Source organism: Chiloscyllium punctatum, chromosome 36, assembly GCF_047496795.1.
Source record: "Chiloscyllium punctatum isolate Juve2018m chromosome 36, sChiPun1.3, whole genome shotgun sequence".
Lineage (NCBI taxonomy): Eukaryota > Metazoa > Chordata > Chondrichthyes > Orectolobiformes > Hemiscylliidae > Chiloscyllium > Chiloscyllium punctatum.
Genome location: NC_092774.1, coordinates 75992776 through 75999593, shown reverse-complemented (window position 1 = coordinate 75999593; position 6818 = coordinate 75992776). Strand labels below are relative to the sequence as shown.

The 6818-nt window shown below is 47.0% G+C and overlaps 1 long non-coding RNA gene and 1 other non-coding gene across 2 annotated transcripts in view; both read left to right on the top strand.

Moving 5' to 3' along the window:
- The window catches only part of LOC140460725 (uncharacterized), a 55339-nt gene extending 53744 nt beyond the window's left edge, over positions 1 to 1595 (top strand). The window contains exons 2-3 of the long non-coding RNA XR_011954320.1: positions 949 to 1019; positions 1489 to 1595. This is a non-coding gene — a long non-coding RNA (uncharacterized lncRNA). The remainder of the gene's footprint in view (positions 1 to 948; positions 1020 to 1488) is intronic.
- Positions 1596 to 2354: 759 nt separating this feature from the next.
- trnaw-cca (transfer RNA tryptophan (anticodon CCA)) lies at positions 2355 to 2426 on the top strand. The gene has a single exon. It is a non-coding gene; the product is annotated as a tRNA-Trp (tRNA).
- The last annotated feature ends 4392 nt before the right edge of the window (positions 2427 to 6818 follow it).

The following is a 6818-nucleotide window of genomic DNA, read 5'->3' as shown; positions in this document are numbered from 1 at the left end:
AGAGATAAAACTTCATTTGGAATAGATCACAAAATAACAACAAGTGCCAATCCCACACTCTGTGTTACACATGGAGGGAGGGGAGGGGAAGTAAAGTGTTTTACTCTCAGATGTTAGCGGGCAGGACAAAGTTTCAGCCAGTGGGAAGTTAAAATTAAACCCTGTGCTGTTTTCTGTTATAAAAACTCAAACCACATGGATTTGGTGGGATTAAAAAATGAAGGAAAGGGAGCTTGCAAAGTTTCCAAGCCCCCACAACACGCACACACAATTCCCTCTGCTTAGCTGGAGACAGTGCTGCCCCCCCTCTGTTTCGGAGTAAACTCTGGAAAGGTGGTGGTTTTGTGAGTGAGGAGGATGGTCTCCGGCCACAGTTTGATACCAATCAGTTGGTAAATGGGGCAGAGAGATGGAATTTAAACTCCAGGCATTCTGGGAAATGTAATAATGGAGGAAAGTAATCAATAAATAGTAGGTCCCTACAGAGTGCTGAGGAACAAAGGAACCTTGCTGTCCAAGTCCAGAGATCCCGGAAGGTATCAGTACAGATAAAACTAGGGAGTGAGGAAGGCATAGATTTGTATTTTTTTCATACAGAGGGTGGTGCGTGTGTGGAATGGGCTACCAGAGGAAGTGATGGAAGCTGGTACCATGAGAACATTTAAAAGGCATCTGGTTGGATATATGTATTGGAAGGGTTGAGAGAGATATGGGTCAAATACTGGCAAATAGGTCACGAGATTAATTTAGGGTATCCAGTCAGCATGGGTGAGCTGGACTGCAGAGTCTGTTTCTGTGCTGTATGACTCTACCCGCCTAATTCAATGCAAGTTTCAGCAACATGTCTGCAGCTTTATGCTTTTAGACATTAACAATGTTTCTGAATATATCATTTCAGCTGTTCTCAATTTTAAAATCAGCCATTTCTTGTGCACCCCTGTCTTCCAGATTGATTCATCACCATCCATTCTCTCTCTTTCCCGAGAAGGGCTTGATACAGCAATCAAAGAGGGCTCGAGGTACGAGAAAGGATGGGGGGGGGGGAGTGGACAGGGGCGCAGAGGCTGGGGGAGAAGAGAGGCAGAGAGAATGGATAGGGGAGCAAAGGGTAGGGGGAGAGAGAGAGGGAAAATGGACAGGGGACAGAGAGTGGAGTGGAGGAGAAAGACTTGGGGACAAAGAATGGGGGGCAGAAAATGAGGGGGAGAGAGAGAATGGCTGGGCAGAGAGATCTGGTGAGTGCAGACTGTGAGGAGAGAGAGAATGCATGGGTACAGTGGGTTGGGAAAGTGACAGCACAAATCCCACCTTATCCAGGAATAGTGTCAGTGTTCCATGAACTGGAACCCACTCCATCAACAGCAAACTTGGGGGCAATTGTTTCTCAATAGACACATGGCTAAGACGGTAGATTCATATAATCCCTATGGGCCATTCGGCCCATAAAATTCAGACTGACCTACCAACCACCCACTTTCCCCACCCTAGGTTGCAGATCCCAGGACCCTTCAGCATGGCCAATCCACCCTTAACTTCAGATGGTTAGACTCTCGGCGGAAACTGGAGCACCCAGAGTTCACCCACGCAGACACAAAGGTGAGAACATGCCAAAGTTCACACAGAGAGCCTCATAAGAGTGAAATTGAACCCAAGTCCGTGGTACTGTGAGGCAGTGGTGCTAACCACAGAGCCACCATGCCACCCAGACATTTGAAGCTCTGATTTGTCATGAGCCTTCAGCAGAGGTTCTCTCCTCCTGACATTGTTAGACCACGCCTGCTGCAACTTCCCTTTTCCATTTCTCCAGCCCTGAGCACACCGGTTCCCAAATCCCGGCGCCAGGCAGACACTGATGCAATCTGGTATTCTGCTACCAACTGCAGAGAATGGTGACAATCCCTGCCACTATTCTCTCCCTGACCACCACTGCCCCCTCCCCAACATTGTTCTTACTCCCACCACGTAGCCAGTTAGCTCCTCGCTCATGCAGACCTCTCTCAGATCCCCTTTATCTGTCTGACCTGTGCTGACACCTCCTGACCCTGTCCACTGACCCAGTCAGAAGGCTTTGTCTGTAGAGAAATGACCATCTCCCAGAATAGAGTGTCCAGTTAACTTTCCCCTTTTCCCCCCAACGTGTCTGCAGCCCGGCTTCCAGCTGCATCTTTCTGAGCCGAAGGTCCTCCAGCCTGTGTTTGCCCAGGATCACAGCATCCAGAGCATCTCAACTTCTGCAAATTGAAATACAAGCCCAACACTTGGAAGAGAAGGGGAGAAACAGAACAGATTTGAACATAAAATCATTGTAGTGCAATCACTTCCCTTAAGCATGAATAGCGGCTACTAGTCACTGTGAGCTTGTGGCGCAACGGTAGCGCGTCTGACTCCAGATCAGAAGGTTGCGTGTTCAAATCACGTCAGGCTCACTGCAATCAACTTCTTACATTTCAAATCAAGAAAGGAGTATGTTCTTTCCGTTTCTCGGTCGTGTCAAATCTTCTTTGCGGAAACTTTCGATCACCCGTGAATCTTTGCTGTCAGTTTGATTTGTGAACACTGTGTCAGGGAGGTGGTGTGCCCATTGTTTGGGTAAATGCTCAGCTCCCCGCAATGTGAGAAGTCAAACACAGACTGTTCATCGCGGGATTTAAACACAGCCGGTTGGTTCAGTAGGTGACTGCGGGGTGTGAAAAACATGATACCGATATTTTTACAACATAATCTAGAGATTGCCATCCAGGTTTTAGTCGCATCAAACTGCCACGCAATGCTGTTATGGCCTCAGTAAACTATAATAACGTGAAGATCGCTGGGATGATTTTCTGCATCCGACTGCAATATAAACACAGATCATTGTTTCCAGTTTTGGTGGAACAAAAGACATCGTATTGGTGGATAATTACAGTTAGTGCAAACACAGCTAGCCATCGATAAATATTAATCCTGTTCACTTCAATGGCCAAATTTCAATTCAGGAACCAAGTGCACTTGGCTGCTTGTAACATAGACAACATGACAAAATGGCTCATAGGAGGAGAAATGGGACATTGAGGAGGAGTGAAATGTTTACTTTTGGTCACCTCCACAATTGTTAGAAAAACAGGTTGAAAGGATTCTTAAAAGGTGTCTGAAGTAGTGGTATGGCATAACACTTCAGACAGCGCAAAGTGGAAGACCACTTTCTAGTGGAAGAAAAAGACATTCCTTATTTCTGAAAGAACTGGGAAACAGAAGAGGGGATGAAATCTGACTTGGGAGCTATTTCCTATTTGTTGAGGATGTTGCTTCATCACAGTCTTGGTTTAGAGCATAAGCTTTTCATCAGGAATAAAAGGTGGCCCAAGGGGGCTGAGAGATAAATGGGAAGGAAGTGGGGCTGGAGGGAAGGCAGCTGGGAGTGCAATAGGTAGATGGAGGTAGGGATTGATGGTGATAGGTCAGAGATGAGGGTGGAGTAAATAGGTGAGAAGCAAGGTGGACAGGTATGACAGGTCAAGAGGTTGGTGTCGAATTGGAAGGTTGGATCTGGGACAAGGTGGGGGAGAGGAAATAAGGAAACTGATGAAAACTGCATTGATACCATGTGGTTGGAGGGTCCTAAAGCCGAAGCTGAGGTGTTTTCCTACAAGTGTTGGGTAGCAAGAATTTGGCAGTGGAGGAGGCCCAGGACTTGCATGTCCTTGGTGGAATGGGAGGGGGAGTTAAAGTGTTCCGCCACAGGGTGGTGTGTCGTTTAGATTTAGAGTCCCAGAGTTGTTCCCTGAAATGTTCCGCTAGTTGGCATCCAGATTTCCCAATGTGGTTGAGACCATATTGCGAGCAATGGACATAATCTTATAAATAGATTGCATAAATCTTAGCCTGCCAGAGTTATTTTCTTTAATTAAATTAAAGATTTTTAAAATTCAATTGGATGACTGCATGAAACGGTTTGTTGGTCAGATTTGAATCATCACACCCAAATGAGACGATGTCATGAATATCAGTGAACTGCTCTTTTTTGTTAAAAACCACAAGTTCTTGATTTATTTTCACAACTTACTGGTATTCACACCAGCACATTCAGTGTCAAACTCTGACATCAGAAATTAAATGACAGCATTAATTTTGACTTAGAATATTCGAACAAGCAAATTAATAGCACACAGTGAATCGCAAGTCTGATTAATATGAAATTAAATTTGACCAAAAAAATATAAAATCAAGATGGGAGAGAAGAAATGGGGAAAGGGCAGAAGGCAAGAAATGCAGCATCATAGAAAGTGCTCCTCTGAGAGCATTTTACCAACTACCACTGCTAAATATAAACACTCTGATATGATCCTCCGTTTTTAATGTAAACCTTAGTCCCATACAGTAGGTACCATTTAAATGAGTTAAAAATACAAGCCTTGAGCAAATCCAGCTTCCAGCCTTACGCACCCCCAGCTCCGGGGGGTTGTTGAACTCCTGGGCTCCAGCGGCCACGCCTCCACTGAAGAAGCTTTGGGAAGCAGGTGCAAAGGCAACATACAGAGCAGAGAACCTTTGCATATGAAAGCAGCTTACAGAGACATTGGGCAATAGCATCACATGATTTGTACACATCGACCTCTGGGTTATCTACCCAGCACACTCATGCAGCACTACTCTGCTTCTGTGCTCCCAGCAGCTGGATTGTGGATCAGTTTAAAGTAGGTCCTATATCTCTGATTACATCAGTACACAAGGCAGCGAAGAAAGGTTTCAGCACACTGGCATTCATCAGTTAGGGAATTCAGTATAGATGTTGGCAAGTTATGTTGTAGTTATACAGGACGTTGATGAGGATGCACCTGGAATATTGTGATCAGTTTTGGTCCCCTTGGTGTTCTGACTTCTGACTTCTTCATCTCTGGGTTTGTGTTGAACTTGATGGGATACTTTGTCCAACTCAGCATGTTTAAACAGTATCTCTCAGAGGGATTCATCTGAAACTTTTCAGGAGGTGAGCTCAACAAGATTGAACTGTTCAAAGTTTATGGACTCTATTTTCAAGTTACATCAGGACCAGTAGTCAGAGACATGTACAGCATGGAAACAGACCCTTCGGTCCAACTTGTCCATGCTGACCTGATATCCGATATTAATCTACTCCTATTTGACAGCACCTGACCTATATACTCTGGCGCCTCATTTCATATATGTACCACCCTCTGCATGAAGAAGTTGTCCCTTTAATATATTTCGCCTCTGACCCTAAACTTATGCCCTCTCGTTCTGGACTCCCCCACCCCAATGAAAAGACATTGTCTATTACACTGTCCATGCCCCTCATGATTTTATAACCGCTATTAGGTCCCTTCTCTGCCTCCGATGCTCCAGTGAAAACAGCCCCACGCTATTCAGCCTCTCCCTGTAGCTCAAACCCTCCAATCCCCCAGCAACATTCCCGTAAATCGTTTCTCATGGAGAAGTCAACGTTTCAGTCCTGAAGAAGGGTTAATACCCAAAACGCTGACTACTCCACATCCTGGTGCTGCCTGGCTTACTGTATTCTCCCAACCTCCTACTTGCCTACTTCGGGTTGCAATATGTAGTGGTTCAGTGTTTACCACGGCAGCCTCACAGCGCCAGGGACCCAGGTTTGATTCCAGCCTTGGGTGGCTGTCTGTGAGGAATTTGCACTTTCTCCCAATGTCTGCGTGAGTTTTGTCTGAGTGGTCCTGTTTTCTTCCATCATCCAAAGATGTTCAGGTCATGTGGATTGGCCATGCTTAATTGCCCATAGCGGTAGGTACATTAGTCAGAGGGAAATGGGTCTGGATGGGTTACTCTTCGGGAGGTCGGTGTGGACTTGTTGGCACGAATGGCCTGTATTTGCACTGTATCTGATCTCATCCAATACTTTTGTTACTAACGAATGGCAGAGTAGAATGGACTAACTTCCGCTCCGATGGTCTTGCGGTCTTAGGTTTCTCTGGATAATTTCATTGGCAATGTGCAGTCCCGGGCTCAATGAGCAGCAGTGTCCACTGAAGGCAAAGCTCATAGAATCAGAGAACTCCCACAATGTGGAAACAGGTCCTTCAGCCGAACACATCTGCACTGATCTTCCGAAGACTAACCCACTCAGATCTATTTTCTACCCTCCATAAATTGCACAAAGAGCCCCAAGGGTGGAATTATTCCTGGGTTCCTGGTGCCATGAGGCAGCAGTGCTAACTCTGAGCCACCATGGGGTTGTGATTGTGGGGTGTAGGGGAGGCAATTGCAGTCCAGCAGAAAACAAAAACAGCCCACCAACTCTCCCACTGCACCCACTGTCAGAACTGGCAGGAGGTTCAGTCCTGGGAGGTGACCGAAGGCAGCATCAATGGTAGGATCTGATTGCTGGGAGCGCTGGTGCCCCCGCTGGTGCTTCCGCAAGTTGTAGGAAAACATGAACCTCTTCCCACACTCGGGCCAGCTGGAGGGCATCTCCCCGGTGTGGGCACATTGGTGATTCAGTAGGGCGGAGGAATTGCTGAAGGCCTTCCCGCACTTAGCGCAGCAGAATGGCCTCACCCCCTTCGCCACTGTCCCCCACCCCCCAACACCCCCGTGTGGTCCAGCTGGTGATTCAGCAGTGTGGAGGAGCAGGTAAAGACTTTCCCACATTCGGGGCAGGAGAACGGATTCTCCCCGGTATGGATGGACTGGTGCCTCAGCAGGGCAGAGGAATTGCTGTAGGCCTTCCTGCACACAGGACAACTGAACGACCTCTCCACCGTGTGGACCCATCAATGGGCCAGTAGGTCGGAGGAAAGAGCAATGCCCCTCCTGCACTCGGGGCAAAAGAACGGCCTCTCAGTGTGGAC